Raw genomic sequence first — 19,623 nt, forward strand, 5'->3', positions numbered from 1 at the left:
TGGACACGTAAGTGTCCTGAGACTCTGAAGTGTCCTGTTTTTCTACCAAGTTTTGTCAATCTATTTGTCAAGTTAGAAAGAAGTTTCTTACAGCTTGCTTCTACCATAGATTGTTTATGAGGGAAAGAAAACACAAGATTTTTCTCCATATCAAAATACAATCTGTATGGAGAGAATTTTGGTAAGTTCTAAGACAAAATTTTTAGTAAAATTTCAAGCTGTTTTGCCAAAAAAAACATAAAATTATTATATCTTTTTGTAGAGATAGCCTTTTTTATGTTTATAAAAGCCAAGTTTTAGCACTTTGTGTTACAAAACAATGGAAAGCACTTCAAAGATAAGTTTTCAAGTCACATAAAAGCTATAAACATAATTTCATAATTGAGCACATGCTGAATAAGAGCATAATTTTGTTCTTCCAAAGGTCCCCTCATGAAATTGGTACTATTCTAGTGCAATTTGACAACTACAAATGACTTCATATGTTTAAACCAAGAAACTACGTATTTTTTGGGCTCCCTAACTCCATTAAATCTTGTTGCTTGAACTCTATCTTGAATTTTTTATCGTGCAAAAACTGTTGAAAATCTTGAGTTCTCTATAATAACATTGAAACCAAGATTTTAGGCACCCCAATTGTGTATGTACCACGTAATTTGATACATTTAGTTGATCTACATGGAAAGTTTGATATTATTTGAGGTTTTGAATGCTTATGTCTCAAGAATGAAAATATGAAAGTTTTCTCTTATGCAGTTTTGAATATTTAAAATGATCCAATAATTGTTGCATACCAAATCCCTTCTAGTTGCCACCTTGAGTGCTCAATGGAAAGGGCAATTAATGTATCACCTTTTAAAACTCACAAATACATCATAAACATATTTTTCTTTGTATGCAACGATATGCTTGAAATGACCATATCAAACACATGGAACTTTCCATTATTCTATATACTCCAAAGTCAATTTTTTGGCACATGAAATTTCAATTATCTATAGAGAAAATTTGGAAGGGTCACCTAAAATTTTCTACAAGGTCGCTTCATTTTTTCTTGAGCCTATAAAGGCAATTTCTTCAAACGTCAATCGCAGTCGTACGAGGGTCAACTTGATGAGTATAGTTCTTGATCATGATGGATTCTAAAATGCAAGGTTATATTTTTAAAATACGTTCTAGCTAACATATTTAAGATTATCAAGAGGGTTTTTTTAAAGAAACCGTCTAATGCAAGTAGCATTTAATTTAAATTTGTTAAAAAAGGACACTTAAAGTGTCCTATTTTGGTACCAAACTAGTATTCCCCTGTTGGAGTTTTTGGTTGCCAACTCCACCGTAACAGATGACCTAGGTTGAAAAACATACATGAGCATGAAAGGACTAAATTGAGTGGTGACATGCTTAGCACTGTGGTAAGCAAACTCAAGAAGAGGTAGATATTCTTCCCAGTCTATTTGTTTCTTGCTAACATATGCATGTAGCATATCCTCTAGCACTTGGTTGACTCGTTGAGTCTGACCATCCATTTTTGGATGATCGGCTATACCCAATCGTTTAAACACAACCCTCCAAAAATGAATGTTAAACTTGGGGTCACGTCACTCACAATGTTACTTGGCAAGCCATACAACTTGTATAAACTAATTACAAATAGCTAGGCTAATTCTGGAGTCTTAATCATGGATTTGATTGGAATAAACTTACATAGTTTAGTCAAACGGTCTACGACCACGCATACTAACGTAGTAACGTCGTTGGTAGACCCACAATAAAATCCATAGAGATACTTTCCCATTTACGATTGGGAATCTCCAAAGGATGTAAGAGTCATTTTGCTTTCAGGCGCTTTGCTTTGTTACTTGACATTGTTGGCAATGCAAGACGTAATCTTGAACAAAGCCATGTAAACCTACCCAGTAAAACTGTTGTCGTATGAGAGCATAAGTTTTTTTAATACCCGGTTGCCCTGCACTTGGACACAAACTCTCATAAATAATTTGGCATTGAATGGTTGTGTCCGTCGATACACAAAATCTCCCCTTATGGAGTAGGTATCGATTCTCGATGGTAAAATTCTTCCATCGCTGTAGTTCATCACTCGAAAGAGGAGAACTGTGTGTGGAGGTTAACAATACACTACCAGCATTGGAGTGAGAAGTGTTAAAGAATATGATGTTAAAGAATATTTCCATTGTGCTATGGGCGGCCGGACACTGACTATACTATGTTGTAAAGATACTTTGGATAATAGTTCAGAGAGAGAAGAAGAGAAGAGCAGCACGTTGAATGGCTACTGCAGGGTAACGATTGTGTGTGTGTGTCTCGATGTGTGTTGGTGTGTGTGTGTAGTCTTCTTTCCTACCTTCTCCATCACCTGCTCACTCTACAAAGTGGTATCAGAGCTCAGCTTGAGGAGCTACAGTCAATACACAGGTTTCCGCAGCTCTGGAAAACAGCAAAAAAGAGAGGTTTTTTGGTCATAACTCCCTCACCCGAACTCGGAATACAGTGATCCAGGAGTCTATCTTTATGTTTTTGGGCGTTCTGGACGCATTGGCATACTCATATTTTCCAAAATCTGCAATTTTCTACAGCAAATAGCCAGCTCACACAAGCATAGGAGATGTCTAGTTTTGCACTCGGTAGTAGATTTACAGGTTACAGGTGAAGAATTCAGCATTTACACAGGTTTTGGAGAGCGACATAGAGATTTTGCATCATGATATTGTGTTATCGAAGATTATGTTTGGTTGTTGTGGGTCCGTTATGGACAGCCGCCTATGTAAGAAAGGTTGTGGGAAGAAGTTGAGGCGGTTATATTGTCAGATTGAGTACTTTGTGGTTATGTATGGATATGCGGTCAATGTATTTTGGAAAAGTGCAGCCTTTGTGAGGGTCGAGTGAGGTTTTTTGAAGCCTTGCCTTGGGAGCTTTGGTACTTTGGCAAGGTGGATTAGGTACTGGAGCAAACCCCCGACTAGCCCCGCGAAAGACCTCATATGTCGTTTACGACTATGGGAAGAAGGTGGATGTATGGATATGTGGTACAGGACAGTGTATGGATTGCATTTGCATACAGGTCCATGTGGACATTGTTTTAGAGTATTTATGCATAGTACTGAGTCAGTCTGTGGCAAAGTGAGTCAGTGGATTTTCCCTTGGCAGTGAGAGATTTTCTGTCAGTGTTTATGAGCACTTTGGTTGAGATTGTCACTTGAGATATTGTCCAAATACAAACGAAACTCTGCTGAAATTTTATCAAAATCCTTTGAAAGAAATTGAGAGAGTGAAGATGGCAGAAAGTTCAACTCAAGTCACACAGATTGTTGGAGAGAAGCTGACCAGAGAGAACTACAGCATATGGTCTTACATGATGGAGAACTTTATCATGGATAAAGGTTTATGGGATTATATTACAGGTGAACAAGAGTGTCCGGAGGTTGGTTTGGAACCAAATAGAGAGAATGTTGAAGCACATAAAACATGGCAAGAAGGAGTAGAAGCTTACAAGAAGTGGATCGAGAATTCAAGGAAAGTGATGCATTGGATTTCACTATGCATAAGTGACTTCTTTATACCACATGTGAAGAAGGCTCAACCTCCAAAGGAAGCATGGGAGATACTAGCAAGAATGAACATCTCCAATACAGAACCACGAAAAGATTCACTTGAAGCAAAGGTTACATTGTGTATGGCGAGGAAATAGATCCATATCAGATTATGTGACAGAGATAAAGCAAATACAGGAAGATCTTGCGAGCATTAATGTTGAAGTTCTAGATGATGACTTAGTTTCAGTGACATTGAATGGTTTGGGACCGGAATACAAGTCATTGGATACATCTATATCTGTTCGAGGACACATGCCTAATTTTGAAGAGTTAGTAAACCTTTGTTTGCAAGAAGAGGTGAAGTTAGGCAAGTCAAGTCCTTCTACATCAAATAACAATTTCAGAGATCAGGTTTTTTACTCTAGAGGTCGTGGAAACAATAGAGGTGGAAGAGGAAACTATGTTCGTGGAAACAATGTTGGAAGAGGTCAATGGCAAAACCAACAAAGTCAAAGTTACAACGATTATAGCCAAAGAGGCAGGGGGAGAGCCCGAACTCGTGGACGTGGAGATGGACGATTTGTACATCCTCAAAAAGATGGATATTGTAACAGATGTGGCATTTATGGTCACTTTGAAAGAAAATGTTACACAAGGCTAAATCAAAATCGTGATCGTGGTGGAAGAGGCCGAGGTTATGGCAGACATGGAGGAAACTTTGCTGGATACAATCCTCATGATCAAAATATATATGACAATAGATCGAGTGGACATTTATTTCCTATGGAGCATGTTGTTGGAAGCATGGTGGAGCCACATCATACATATGAATGGTATTTAGATAGTGGTGCCACAAATCATATGACATATCATGGTGAATGGTTTGACAGAAAAGAGAAGTTAGAAGAGGATGAGTTTGTCACTACAGGTGATGATACTATGCATCGGATTACACATGTTGGTTCAGTTTCATTGCTAGAAAAAGACGGGATATACAACACATTGGGAGATGTTCTATATGTACCTTCGATCACAAAGAATTTAGCATCAGTTGGACAGATGACAGATCAAGGGTTGCAAGTCCGTTTTAATTGTTATGGCTGCTTCATAGAGGAGTTTCACAATGGCAGACCAGGCAAGATATTGGCACGTGGAAGAAAGAAAGGTCGCTTGTTCTCATTGGAAGCTGGAGATCCATGTTTACATAGTGGTATGTATGCAAACAAATCAGCCACTCAAGATGATTGGGCAGAGTTATGGCATAAGAGGATTGGTCTTGTCAATTTTAGAAGATTAAAGCATATGCAATCAAATCAAATTGTACGTGGATTACCAAAGTTTGGCAGATTGAATTTTGATCATGTTTGTGAAGCTTGTCAATTTGGAAAGCAATCTCGTTTACCATTTCCAAAGAGGGGGAGAATTAGCCAAAGTCCTTTGGAAATTGTTCATTCAGATATTTGGGGACCTTGTGATCATGCTACGCCAAATGGTTGTCGATATTTTATCACATTTACGGATGATTACAGCAGATTGACATGGGTTTACTTTCTAAAGGCAAAGTTAGAGGCATTTGAAGTATTTTTGGAGTTCAAAGTTATGATTGAGAAAGAGAATGGCTGTCAAATTAAATGCCTACGTACAGATGGAGGGGGAGAGTACATGTCACACAGTTTTGATGATTACTTACGTGAACAAGGCATAAGAAGACAGATTACTTACAGATACACACCACAACAAAATGGAGTTGCTGAGAGAAAGAATAGAGTCATAGCAGAGATTGCAAGAGCCACGATGAATGAGATGAATATGCCATTAACGTATTGGGCTGAAGAAGTTCATAAAGCATTACACATTATGAATCGAACACTAATAGCTGCCATTCATGAAATTTCACCTTATGAGAGACTTTATGGGATCAAGCCAACAGTTTCCTACATGAAAGTTTTTGGATGTGTTTGCTATGTTCATGTGCCAAATGAAGCAAGAAAGAAGATGGAGCCAAAGGGAGTGAAGTGTATATTCTTGGGCTACCCAGTTGAAAAGAAAGGTTACAAGTGCTATGATCCTACCACAAGACAAGTTTATGTCAGATTTTGTGAGCATGAACCATGGTATAAACCAAAGCCAGTGATGATAGAAGATGAATATGAAGAGCAAGAGAATGTGCGTCATGTTGCTGATAAGCCAGGACCATCAACAAGAACTATTTCAGGACCACATATGGCAGAGGAGAGTACAGGGAGTGTCAACCCATGGAGTGGTCGTTTGCGAGATAAGAAGCAAGATGAGAAAGGCAAGAAGAAAGTGGTTGAAGAGTGTTCTGGAGATGAAAGCCTCGATGAAGAGCATGGTTTACCACATTTGAGGACACCTGGCAGTAAGCATATTGAGAAATATGTACCCCCATATGCAAGAGTTGAAGAGAAGAGTGCACCACAGTTGAGAAGATCAGAGAGGGTGCGTTATCCAGTTGATAGATTGACATACAACGGTTACATGCGTACACATTATGCATACATGGTTTCACATGTGCAACATAAAGAGCCTACATGTTTTCAAGAGGCAATTGGAAAATCAGAATGGGAGTCTGCTATGGATGATGATATGGATGCTCTTGTGAAGAATGACACTTGGGATTTGGTTCGCTTGCCAAGTGGAAAGAAAGCAATTGGTTCAAAATGGGTATACAAAGTCAAGTGCAAGTCAGATGGTAGTGTGGAAAGATACAAAGCGAGGCTTGTTGCTAAAGGTTATGCACAAACAAAAGGTCTTGATTATGATCAGACATTTAGTCCAGTTGCAAAGATGACAACAGTCAGATTGGTGATAGCAATGGCAAGTATGTTCGGTTGGAAGTTACGGCAAATGGATGTGGATAATGCATTCTTGAATGGTGACTTGGAAGAAGAAGTTTATATGATACAGCTAGAGGGTTATCAACATCCAGAGTTTCCATATTATGTGTGTAAGTTGAAGAAAGCATTGTATGGTTTGAAGCAAGCATCTAGAGCTTGGTGTGAAAAGATAACCAGATTCTTGAAGAAGATTGGATTTAAACAATCTATTGCTGATCACTCATTATTTTTGAAGCATGTTGATGGAGAGATCGTTGTTATTGTTATCTATGTTGATGACTTGATTCTCACTGGAAGTCATGCTGAGCAAATTTTGCATGTCAAGAAGAGTTTGTTGAGAGAATTCAACATGAAGGACCTTGGTGAGTTGAGATATTTCTTGGGAATTGAAATTGTCAATACTTTATCAGGAATTTGGATGATACAAAGACAATACGCATTGGATATCCTTCAGAAGTATGGAATGACAGTGTGCAAACCGGTTGATACACCTCTTGATCAAAATGTGAAGTTGTTTGATGATGGACATTACATTGAGGATGTCACTATGTATCGCAAGATGGTTGGAAGCCTTATTTACTTGACAATAACAAGGCCATATTTGAGTTATGCAGTGGGTGTTGTGATTCAATTCATGCAAAATCCATGTAAAAGTCATCTTGACGCAGTGAGACGGATTATGAGATATGTGAAAGCCACTGTCAGTTATGGAATGTTTTATGAAAAGAATGGGAAGCTTTGTCTTTATGGTTACACAGATGCAGATTGGGCAGGAGATTTTATGGATAAAAGATCTACAAGTGGTTATGCATTTTTCATTGGCAATGGTATGATAAGTTGGAGTAGCAAGAAGCAATCAACTGTAGAATTATCAAGTATAGAAGCTGAATATCGTGGAGTAGCTTTGGCAGCATGTGAAGAGTCATGGTTGAGAGTACTTATAGTAGACTTTGGTTTTGACTATCTTGACAGTGTCATTATATATTGTGACAATATTAGCAGCATCATGTTGGCAAAGAATCCAGTCTACCATGCTCGCACTAAACACATTGAGGTACATTATCACTTCATTAGAGAAAAAGTTTTGGCAAATGAGATTGATTTGGTGTATGTGAAGACAAATGATCAAGTTGCGGATATATTCACAAAATCTCTTGGAAAGGAGAAGTTTTCCTACTTTCGTGAAGCATTGGGAATCCATCATATGCAAGCTCACTCTGAGCTTGAGGGGAAGTGTTAAAGAATATGATGTTAAAGAATATGTCCATTGTGCTATGGGCGGCCGGACACTGACTATACTATGTTGTAAATATACTTTGGATAATAGTTCAGAGAGAGAAGAAGAGAAGAGCAGCACGTTGAATGGCTGTTGCAAGGTAACGATTGTGTGTGTGTGTCTCGATGTGTGTTGGTGTGTGTGTGTAGTCTTCTTTCCTACCTTCTCCATCACCTGCGCACTCTACAAGAAGGATCCGTCATTTGCACATGGCTCCATGCTTTGAAATATGCATCATCCTGCTCAATTTTCCCTTTAGAGAATCCAAACATTCGTTGCGAAATTTCGTGAACAAGAGATAATTGATCTCAGGCATACGACTAAGAGCGTCAGCCACCACATTGTATCGTCCTTTATGATACCGGAGCTCTGCGTCATATTCCTGAAGAATCTCAGTCCACCTAGCTTTTCGACCCTTCAATCGATTTGTTGTGTAAACCATTCAATGCTTTCATGGTCAAACACAATCTCAAATTGAGCGTCGTACAAATCATGTCTCCATGTTTTCACGGAATACACTATTGCATAGAGTTCGCGTTCATAAGCAAAATAATTCTGTTGTGCTGAATCAAGCTTCTTTCTTTCAAATGCAATTGGCCGCCCTTCTTGTAGTAGGAGTGCTCCAATAGCACGGACTCTGGCATCCGTTTCCAAAACCAATGGTTTCAAAGGATGTACAATATCTAGATTTGGTGCCGTAGCTAATGCATCCTTGAGCATATCAAAACTATGCTGTTGAGCGGGTCCCCACTGAAAGGTCTTGCCTTTGCCTTTCAATTGGTCTGTCATGGGAACAACAATGTTCGCATAGTCTTTAACGAACCTTCGATAAAAACCTGCAAATCCATATTTTTAGGAAAAGGCCACTATCTAATGGTATCCACTTTGGATTGATCTATGTGTAGTCCAGTAGCTGAAATAATATGCCCAAGGTAGTGAATTTCCTCTTTCAGGAAATCACACTTAGACTCCTTGGCACATAATCAATTTTTTCATAACAATTCGAACACTTGCCTCAGATGTTGTAGGTGTTCTTCCTCAGAAGCATTGTATACTAGAATGTCATCGAGAAAAACGATGACAAATTTGCCCAAGTACGGTTTCACGACACTATCCACAAGTGTCATGAATGTTGTGGGCACGTTGGTTAACCAAAAACTCGTAGTGTTCAAACCTTGTCTGGAATGCAGTTTTGGGTATATCAGCAAGTCGAATACGTACTTGGTGATAACCCAACCGCAAGTCTATTTTTGTAAAGATACGAGCATGAGTGAGCTTGTCGAACAACTCATTGACGCGTGGTAATGGGTATTTGTTCTTAACAGTAACAACATTTAAACCACGGTAGTCTACGCACATGCACATACTACCATCTTTTTTCTTCACTAATAGGATAGGAGAATGCCATGGTGAAGAGCTGGGTTGGATAAACCCTTTGCTACGATAGTCAGAAAGATGACATTCCACCTCAACAGCTTTAGAGTAACTCATGCGGTAGGGTGGTTTATTTATTGGTTTATTGCCTGCTGCAACCACATCGATGCTATGTTGCACTGATTGTGTCGGCGGTAATCTTGATGGCAAATCATTAGGAAAAAAATCTTCAAATTCCCTTAATAAATTTTTTAAAGCACTAGCAACCTTTGCTTGTTGAGAAGTAGCCGGTGGTGGAAGAGATGAAAGAGAAAACTTGATCTATTTCATTATCAGAAACGAGCTGCATAAGCTGAGTTGTACATATCAGTGGTGAGGAAGGCACATCCTTCTCTCCTAACAACAACACATGTATGCCATGGGATTCAAACATCAAATTGCTATGCTCATAAATTACTTTCAATGATGGTCCTAGGCTATGCAGCCATTCCTTACCAAGTACCACGTCTGCCCTCTCCATGTTCATAACTTGAAAATCTAAGGATGTGGAGTAGCCTTGTACTTCCAACGGTACAGCTTGAGAACTTTAGTACCCCAGATTTCAGCATCATAACCATTCATCATTACTACCTTTTAGAGGTGGGAACTCGGAGTTTAAGGCAATTTGAGTTTTTTCACCAATGCATAATTAATGAAATTGTGAGTAGCAGCGCCATCTACCAAGATGCAGACCTTCTGTCTTTGCAGATATCCATGCATACACACTAACTTATGTGGTTCGAAGGTCTATTGCCACATGGAAGCTGTAATACAACATTCATGCACCACCTTGTTGTGTGTTAGTTCCACTGTAGAGAATCGTGAGGAAGACTCAAGAGGCAGCAGTTGCACTGTGTTCACTGCTTTCTCCTTGCTATGAGCAACAGATTTCCCCTTGGGACAATCCTTTTTGGCATGGCCGCTTTCCAAGCATTGAGAACATAACTTCTCTTTTTTAGCCTTATCAAAGTCCTCGGGAGAGAGAGGACCATAGGACCCCTTGGGTTTTTTAGCTTCTTCTGAATTGGCTACTATAAATTTTCTTTTGTTGTGCCCATACTGTGTATGTGTATTACCATGTGTATTAGCAGGCACATGAATATTATGTGATTTTTTTTCATCTCGATCATCATGAATGTGTGCTTTCATTATGGCCTTCTCAAGTGTTTTAGGGTCCTGATTCTTGACATGCTTCTTAAGCTCTGGTGTTAGACCACGGATAAACTCGTGTACTTGCTGAAGGGTGTCTAGTCCTTACAACTTGAGGATAACATCTCGATAGTGAGATATATATTCAAGTAATCATGGGTGCTAGCGCATGGAACACGTGTCCCAAGCTGTCCAATTTTGATCTTCCTCATTTGAAAAAAAAAAACTTTGGCCTCAAAGGCTGCCCAACTCTGTGGTGTGATATTCTTCTCCTTGAGAGACATCCACCATTTGTAGGCCTTGTCTTCCAAAGTTAAACTTGTGTGCAGTGCTCTAACTGCATCCGGAGTACGCCGTAAGGCGTGAATTCCATCCCACTTGCTGAGAAAGATATTCACTGCATCCTTATTACGATCTCGGTCTCCCCCCTTAAAAGTCGGTGGTTTGGTGTTTTTCAACAACTCATCCACCTCCTTTGCAGTGAGAGTGTGCAAAGAATATGGAGATAGACCTTGTCCTTGATAAGAAGGGCCTTGCCCCTGAGTAATAGTGTGCTCATGCATGTGTCGGAAAACAGGGCCCTTGGCCTGCTGCTTCATAAATTGTATCACTAACGTAAATAAATCAGTAACATTTTCATTTAAAGATGCAAAATATCCTTCGATTACTAATATGCGTGTCTGAAGTGCAGGAAATTCTTGAATATCAAGCAATTCGTAAGCGTCATCACCTCCCTTAGCGTCGTGGGCATCCTCGCTCTGTGAGAGCATCCGACTGCGAGCCATCATGAGCAGGACCAGGCGTATGATGCTTGAAATCAAAAGTCATATTGATATCTGAATCTATGGCAACACAGTGCACTGGACGGAATAGAAAGAAAAATACCTTGAGTCAAAAATAATCCTGTAGTCATAGTTGGCACCGCAGTCAATAATTAGCCTTGCTAATTATGTTGCATACTGGTTTGTAAAAGTCAATGTCAACGAGGTTTGATGGGATGCTACATTTTTTGCAATTTGGAAGAAGGAACGAGAAATTGACGTCCTATGAAGAAGTTCGCTGCCTTTTGGCGAGATTATGTTCCCCTTGACCGGATACCAAATGGACATCAAGGCCGAAATTATTGTTGTACAGTGATTAAGTTGCAAAATTATGCATCTTATTGACTCTTGGCCTGCTGAACGATATGCCATGAATCGAGTTCCGTGCCCTCGTTGTATATCGAGACGCCTCTTGTTGTAAGGGTGTGTGCCAGGGTGGGCATGCATACTAGTTCAAAAATTTTGCCCAAAGTTTTTGGGCCTTAGGGAAAATATGAAAAGCCGTTTTGGAAACGACGATGGAAGCTGTTGCAAGCCGTCGAGTAGGCGAGGGGACTCCCATCGCTGCGTGTAGTGCCCAATGAGGCCGCCGAAGAGACGAGATCCCCTCTGCACGATTGCGCGTGCCGTTCAAGGCCGAAACCAAGCGATTTCGAGCAGGTGATCCCGTCATCGTCCTCTCTTGCAAGCGGGGTTTCCCACAGGATGAGTCTCGTCGAGGCTACGGTGGGGAGAAGTCACGTCCTCATGCACATGCAAGAAAAGCTCTAAAAAAAGGTGGGGCTCTCCATGCCCTTGTGTCCTCAAAAAGTAACTCGGCTCTTGATACCAATGTAAGCTCTTGGGTGACTAGACCTAGGATCCTCCTCCCAACCTCCCAATATAAAGGGAGGCTTCTAGCCTTATGCCCTAGCCGGATCCCCTTGTCCACATTGCCTAGCCTGGCCCCTGGCCCAGTCCGTGACTCCCTAGCCTTGCCCTTGTCTAGACACTGGATGAAGAGGAAGTGTTCATAGTGGGTGTGGGTGTTTGGAGCAAAAGAGGTGATGGTGCTGCTTGGAGTTGGGGTGGGGTACCATGTGGTAATTGCAGAGGTGGTGTTGATTGTAATTTGGGTACATAATATGGAGCTCGTAAAGATAAACTAGGAGTGGACATGGATAAAGAGTGTGAGACTATCCATGGGTAGTACGATCGAGATGGCGTCGCAACTAGTTGTGGTTCATAAGCACACCTGTAGGAAATCTCCACATTAACGGTAGACGTTAGCAGTATTTAAATCTTGTGGATCTTGAGCCCTCACTAAAATTTGAATACTAGGATGCAACCCCCTAAAAAATGATCCCATGATGGTAAGCGGATCAATGTTGAAAGTGGGAGTATAATGGTCGATAAAATTCCTGAAACTTGTGCAAGTTTTATCAATGATTTCATGAGGATAATTTTTCTTAAAGGAGCATAATTGCTCAAAAAATGAGAAAAAGTTTGGAGATTTGCAAAAAGTGGCTAAGAATTTTTGCTAGTAATCGGAAAAATTTGGAATATAATTTGCTTGAAGCTTGGAAAACAAATTCCAATCTTCACCCTTAAGTGTGGTGTTAAATTAAGTAATTACATGTCCTTCCTCAACAATGTACAACATCAAACAAGCAAAATTGTTTACATGAGTTGCGGGAACGTCCAAGGTCGACCCATGAAATGTCGGGAGTGGGATGAGTTGTGCATCACGTTCATAACTTTTGAGGACAAAATTTACATCTGGAAGAGAAAATCTTACCTTCATGGTACTTTAGGACAAATTTATTATTATTGTTTATATGAATCATGCACCGGGATTTTAGGTCTCATAGATGCAAGGTCAAGGATCGAGCGATGAGAGGTGCACTACAAACTTGTTAGTGCTGAGACTGGTTGAGTGTGGGTGCCCATAAAAGACCGGGGTGACCCACATATGAGTCTTGTAACCTAACGTTTTCCTCATTCTTGAATGTACTAACATTTCCGTCATTCCCTCCTATGTTATCTTCTTACTATGTATGGGCATGAGTGTCTAAGCGTGATAGAGAGAGCATGGAGGTAAGGTGGGAAGCAACGGTGGGCTTCTTCCTCTCTGAAAACATGGGATTCCCTCATTGATGGCTACAAAGAGGTGAGTGACACACCGATTGCATCCGTTGAGCTTTCCTGCATTGAGGTTGAGTGTTTATAGCCTTAGTGGATCACACACGATGCATAGCAAGGCCCCAACATTTTTAAATAGATAGACATTAAGAATATGCTAGGCATACAACCATGTTAGTTACTTAGCAGAATAATTATTAAGGCCTCTCGTAGCTAAAAGATGTTAAAAATATGCTAGGTACACAACCCCATTAGCTACTTCGAAAAAGAATTATTATGCCCTCTCATAGCTAAAAAATGTGAAAAAAATAACTGCTAGAAATGGGAGAAACTAGAAAAAGAGATTTGGTATCGTGTTGTATCATCGATTTCCATAACATGACTCTGACATATAATTAACTTCATAGACTTATTAGGTTTAGTGTTCAAAATGTGTATGGCCTTTTTCAACGCCATTAGGAAATGGAGAGCAGTAATTTTGTTTCCAGATCAATGGTTGACCTTCTATCTGCTCTCATTTAGAACATTGTAGAGCCCTAAAGTCATGGTCACTTATAGAGACATACCCTAATCAAAGTATTATGCCTATAAAAGGTCTGTGATCCATTCTTTTTGTATGAATAGACTATCATCCCTCTTAAACACCTATCTCTACTTTCCTCCATAGCTCTCTGAATATACATTAGAAGTCCATGTAATTTTTTTGTGGCTTTGTTAACATTTTTCTTTGAGGTTAATTAATCAATCCCAAAATGGCCATCTATAAACACTATAAAATATTCAAGGCATAATATTTTCTTCTAACATATATACATACAACCAAGTCATTTATCAAAACAATTTACATACATCACTTGCCATCTTTAGCTTAGTGAACAACTAGCTAGCATTACCCAAAATCAATTTCTAGATATGATTACATCATTTGATTCTTAAGATTGGGTACATCTTACCTCCAGTAAGATGTGTTACCTATGCACTGAAAGGAACACATAAACGGCTACACTAACCCTACTCGTTTACATTCCTCATTGTTATCATGTTCAAACAGTCTTAGTTTATTTATTTTCTCTTGTGAAATAATTTTCAAACTTGGCTTTTCTCTTTTAAATGTTTTCTCGTATCTATCAACAAGACATGTGGCTTTAACAATGCAAACCACAATGTACCATGAGTTTTCTCTCTATTTCTAGAAATTTGTTATAATCTCATTTAATCATCATTATTATTTCTTATATGCACGAGTATTTCTTTGCAGTGCATAGGGTCCATCTGATCTGTTTTCCTTTACACACGCATGATATGACCAGTGTGAAGTGCTTCAAATACACAACTAAATTATCACTAATCCATAAGGCCATAGATAAACATTATGACATAAAAAAGATCCTAGGCAATCAACCATGCGAGTTACTCTCCAAAAGAACTATCCTGCTCTAAAAGATGTGAAAAAGAGAATGCACGGAAGACACTACTTCTTACTTAGCAATGGTGTAGGTGTGGGAGGGATGAACTGCATGCAGGCGAAGCAACTCTCTAATGGGGAGACTCGGGAGCAACTCGTATACTAGAAGATCTTCAGGCAGGAAGATATCGTCACCTGCATGTTGTTGTTGTTGTTGGCGTTCATCGTCATCACCATCACCATCACCTGCATCAGGTTGGTGGTGGTGTTGAATGATGGGAGTTGAAGGTGATGAGGGTGAGGAGGAGGAGGGTGGTGGGAGCGCTGCAGTTATTCTTGGTGGTGAAGTGGCCGTTGTTATGTAATTTTGCAGTTGCTGCTCGCCATCCATCAAATGCTGTCTCTTCATTTTGCAGAGAGACAATGTTTTAACTTTTCATACAAGAAATTACAGGCGACAGCTTTGATATATATATTGGGTCCAGCGAAGAACTTGCGTCTTGTTGGGACACAGGACACACAAAAGGGTGGGAAGGAGCCACGGGACTATTTGACACCACTTTGTTAGGTAGGATCTACGGTCCAGCATCTTCGAATGATGTGGACCGTCCATTTATTCTCAAAAATAAAAGGATTCCGGCCGGTTGAGCCCTTGCTACTCGAACCCACCACCTACACACCCGGAGGCCACGGCTCTCCCATTAAGCTATCGCGTGCCACTTGAAATGGAAGTGTGAACATAGAATCAGATAGCAAAAATGACGGGGTGGAGATCAAATGATGTTCACTTGGAGATCACTTTGGGATGGACGGGGTCACACTACCATCACTTTAACTTGGGATAGTTGAGGTCACGCTGTAATCACTTGGTAATGGGTGGGGTCACAATGTGATCACATGTCGATTGGGATTCACATGGGGATCACTTGGCGGTCACTTGATGTTCACATCAAATTTACTTGGGGTTCACTTTAATTGTGATCACATGGTGATCACGTGGAGATTAAACCGCCATCGACGGTGCAAAATTGATCCCGCCGCCCCCAATTAATAGGGACCGTAGATCCCACCTGACAGAAGTGGTGTCAATTAGTCACGAGGGGAAGGAGGACACAAGCACATGAGGGAATCACATCTTCAGGCAGAAAGATATCGTCACCTGCACGTTGTTGTTGCTGTTGAATGATGGGAGTTGAATGATGGTAATTACTCCTATTATCTAGTGAGAGCGCTTATTAAACAACCTCATTGTTATCATATCCAAACGACCTTTGTTTACTTATTGTCTCCTATGAGACAATTTTCAAGCTTGGCTTTGTTCGTTCGAATGTTCTCTTTCATCCATATTCAACAAGAACAAAATCAAGCTTTACATTGTAGATAGCCAATAAAAAGCCTCATTAACATCGAGGCCATGTGTACAAGTCAAAATTATCAAACTATTTGCAAGAGCTTGTTAAATCTAGTACAAAACAAAAACAGTTTTAAGGTTGAAATAATGGGCTTCACTCCTTTGACGATTCCTTTGAACATGCCACCAACGAATCTATTCAGTATGTAGGATCTAGAGCACATACCACCTTGATAATAGGAATTCTTGCTCCATGAATTGTAGGGTTGTAGAAGGGGGGCAACGATCTCCAAGTATTTGAAACTAGGTTGCAAAGGATTACTTGATCGCCGATGGAGAGCATGAGGAGGTTAGCTCGGGCAACAACATGTAGCTCTATGGCATGTACGTTTCGCCAATAAGGGTTAGAGACTATAAGAGTATAGTCATCAAACAGACGCAACCACCTTCCATCTTGAAAGTTGTACTTGTACACGAAGACCCGACTTTTCATGCATGTTGGATTTTGCTTAAATACCAATAGGAGGATTTCCGCATCCATTTGCAGCAATTCATACCTCGCATCTAGCATGGTTTTCTGTGAATTGGTAAAGTCGTTGGGCATGCCCACTTGGCTCCATACTTATATCTAGATGCAAATCTCTGTTCAAGGAGCGTTGTGCCGGGTGTGGTAACCAGTGCCATGTATTCCAGCCTGGATCAAATGCTACGGTGTCATATTGAGGACGGCAAAGGGTAGGCAACCATGCAGTAAAACCAGGGCAGGTGCAATATGGGCCTGCCAGCATATATATTTTTGAGAGAAACGCATGACGAAGAAGTGCAAGGTGAGAGAGTTGCGTTAATAACCTGGACTGAACCGATCTGTAATAAACCTCAAATGGAAGAGTACAATAATTATATAACGTACGGCTTGGCCGGTTGAGGATGAAGGAGGCCGAAGAGTGTTGCAATGGCGTAGGTGAAGGAGGGATGAACTGCACGCAGGCGAGTCAACTCTCTAATGGGAAGACTCGGGAGCAACTCGTATACTCGTCACCTGCACGTTGTTGTTGCTGTTGGCGTTCACCGTCATCACCAATATCACCATCACCATCACCTGCATCAGGTTCAGGAGTTGAAGGTGATGAGGGTGAGGAGGAGGAGGGTGGTGGGAGCGCTGCAGTTATTCTTGGTGGTGAAGTGGCCGTTGTTATGTAATTTTGCAGTTGTTGTCTCTTCATTTTGCACAGAAACAATGTTTTAACTTTTCACACAAGAAATTACAGGCGACAGCGAAGAACTTGCGTCTTGTCGGGGATGGCCTCACTGGCCTGCGGCTATATTACAGTCGCAGACTAAAACTCATGCATTCTGAGAAAATACATCTCCATGCATTCTAAAACTCATGCATTCTGGTTGATAACGCTCCAGAGTTCCTCAAAGTGCCTTACAATTGTGCTTCACAATGTCTCAAAGTGCCTTACAATTCCTCAAAGTGCTTCACAATGTCTCAAAGTGCTTAATAGTGCCTCAAAGTGCTTCACATACATTTCGGGTGATTTACAAACATTTTGGGTGCTTTACAAACATTTCGGGTGCTTCACATTGCCACTCATCTCTTAAGCTAGAAGCAATGGTGGACAAGGCATGAGTTAGTTGTTCCATAAAGGGGTGTCTTTGAAACCACTTTGTTTGAGGATCGAGGGTGAGGTAATTTTAGGGAAGATTAAGGTGGGGGAGAGAGTGAGTTTCAAATTGTTGTCCAAAATAATATGAATATAGTAGCTGAGGCCTTCATAAACAGATGTGAGTCTAAACACTCAAAACTCCTATTTTAATATTCATAATGCTTCAAAGCGCTTCACAGTGGCTCTAACTGCTTTGAAACGCTTCATAGTGCTTTGAGGTGCTCCATATTGCTCCACACCGCTTCTACACGGTGCCTAGGGTAAGGGGACTAGTGAGTGTACACTCCCCTTCAGTAGGTTACACCCCACCCCAATAGTTTCACTACCCCAGCATGAGTAGATGGTTTATGATAGTTGATGTGGAGAGCACTTATTTGTAGGTTCCACGTTCAAAACTGGATGCTTTTTGTCTCTCTACTGACACCCCACTACCGTCTGTAATACGAGGGGAAGGTCATTTTGCATGGGAGATGGTGCTAGCTTGGAGTACATTAAACCGGCTACAGTTTTGGCAACACAACCAATTGCAACTAATATCTCATGTCAATGTGCATCCATTGAATCTATTTCCACATGAATCTTTGCCATGAGCTTGAGGGATCAAAATTTATCTATTCTACTATTGTCCCCTTTACCTTTTAGGTGCTTTAGACTCCTTAATAGTTCCTCAAACCTCTTCCAAGTGATTAATTTGGAGTGGTTCCTAGTACGTCATAGTGCTCTTGAATGCATCCACGTGCTCCACAATGCCTCATAGTGCTTCATCGTGCATCTGAGTGCTCCACAATGCCTCATAGTGCTTCATCGTGCATCTTAGTGCTCCACAGTGCTTCAAAGTGCTTAATATTGCTTACAAGCGCTCCTGAGTGCATTAAAGTGCTTTAGAGTGCTTTAGAGTGCCTCAAAATGCTTCACAATCATTTAGAGTTCCTTGAAGTGCTTTAGAGTGCCTCAAAGTATTTGAGAATGCAGTTTCTCTTGGTGGTGAAACTACTCTTGATTGTCAAGTGATTATCTATCCCATTACCCCCCACTAATCACATTGCCACTCGTCTCTTAAGCTAGAAGCAATGATGAACAAGGCATGAGTTAATGGTTCCATAAAGGGGTGTCTTTTAAACCACTTTGTTTGAGGATCGAGAAAGAGGTAATTTTAGCGAAGAATAAGGTGAGGGAGAGTGTGACTTTCAAATTATTGTCTGCAATTACATGGTATAGTAGTGGGAGCCTTCATAAACATATGCGAGTCTAAACATTCAAAACTCCTATTTTAATATTCATAGTGCTTCATAGTGGTTCTAGCTGCTTTGAAATGCTTCATAGTGCTATGAGGTGCTTCATATTTCTCGACACCGCTTCTACGAGAAGGTACCTAGGGTAAGGGGACTAGTGAATAAACGCTCCCCTTTAGTACGTTACTCCCCACCCCTATAGTGCCACTACCTAGCATGAGTACATGGTATATAATAGCTGATATGGAGAGCACTTATTTGTAGGTTCCAGGATCATATCTGGATGCTTTCTATCTCTCTATTGGTACCATACCATCTCTAATACACGGGGAAGTACATTTCGCATGGGAGATCGTGCTAAGCTGGCGCAAATTAAATCAGATACATCTTTGGCAACGCAACCAACTGCAACTAATATCTCATGTCAATGTGCATCCATTGAATCCGTTTCCACATGAATCTGTGCAAGAGACCATGAGCTTGAGGGATCGGAAGTTATCTATACGGTCAATTGCCCCTTTACCCTAAAAGTGCTTAAGACTCCTTAATAGTTCTTCAAACCTCTTCAAAGTGCTTAATTTGGAGTGGTTCCTGGTATATCATAGTTCTCATGAATGCATCCATGTGCTCCACGCTGCCTCATAGTGCTTCTGCGGGCACCTTAGTGCTCCACAATGCCTCAAAGTGCTTCACATGGCTTACAAGTGCTCATGAGTGCATTAAAGTGCTTCATAGTGCTTTAGAGTGCCTTAAAATGCTTCACAATCATTTTGAGT

The 19,623-nt window shown here is 40.5% G+C and overlaps 1 pseudogene; it reads right to left on the reverse strand.

The window, feature by feature from the left end:
- LOC147432773 (uncharacterized) overlaps positions 1-14,819 on the reverse strand; it is a 30,854-nt pseudogene extending 16,035 nt beyond the window's left edge.
- Positions 14,820-19,623: the final 4,804 nt, after the last annotated feature.

This window comes from Adiantum capillus-veneris, chromosome 20, assembly GCF_014529385.1.
Source record: "Adiantum capillus-veneris isolate H3 chromosome 20, ASM1452938v2, whole genome shotgun sequence".
Taxonomy (NCBI): domain Eukaryota; kingdom Viridiplantae; phylum Streptophyta; class Polypodiopsida; order Polypodiales; family Pteridaceae; genus Adiantum; species Adiantum capillus-veneris.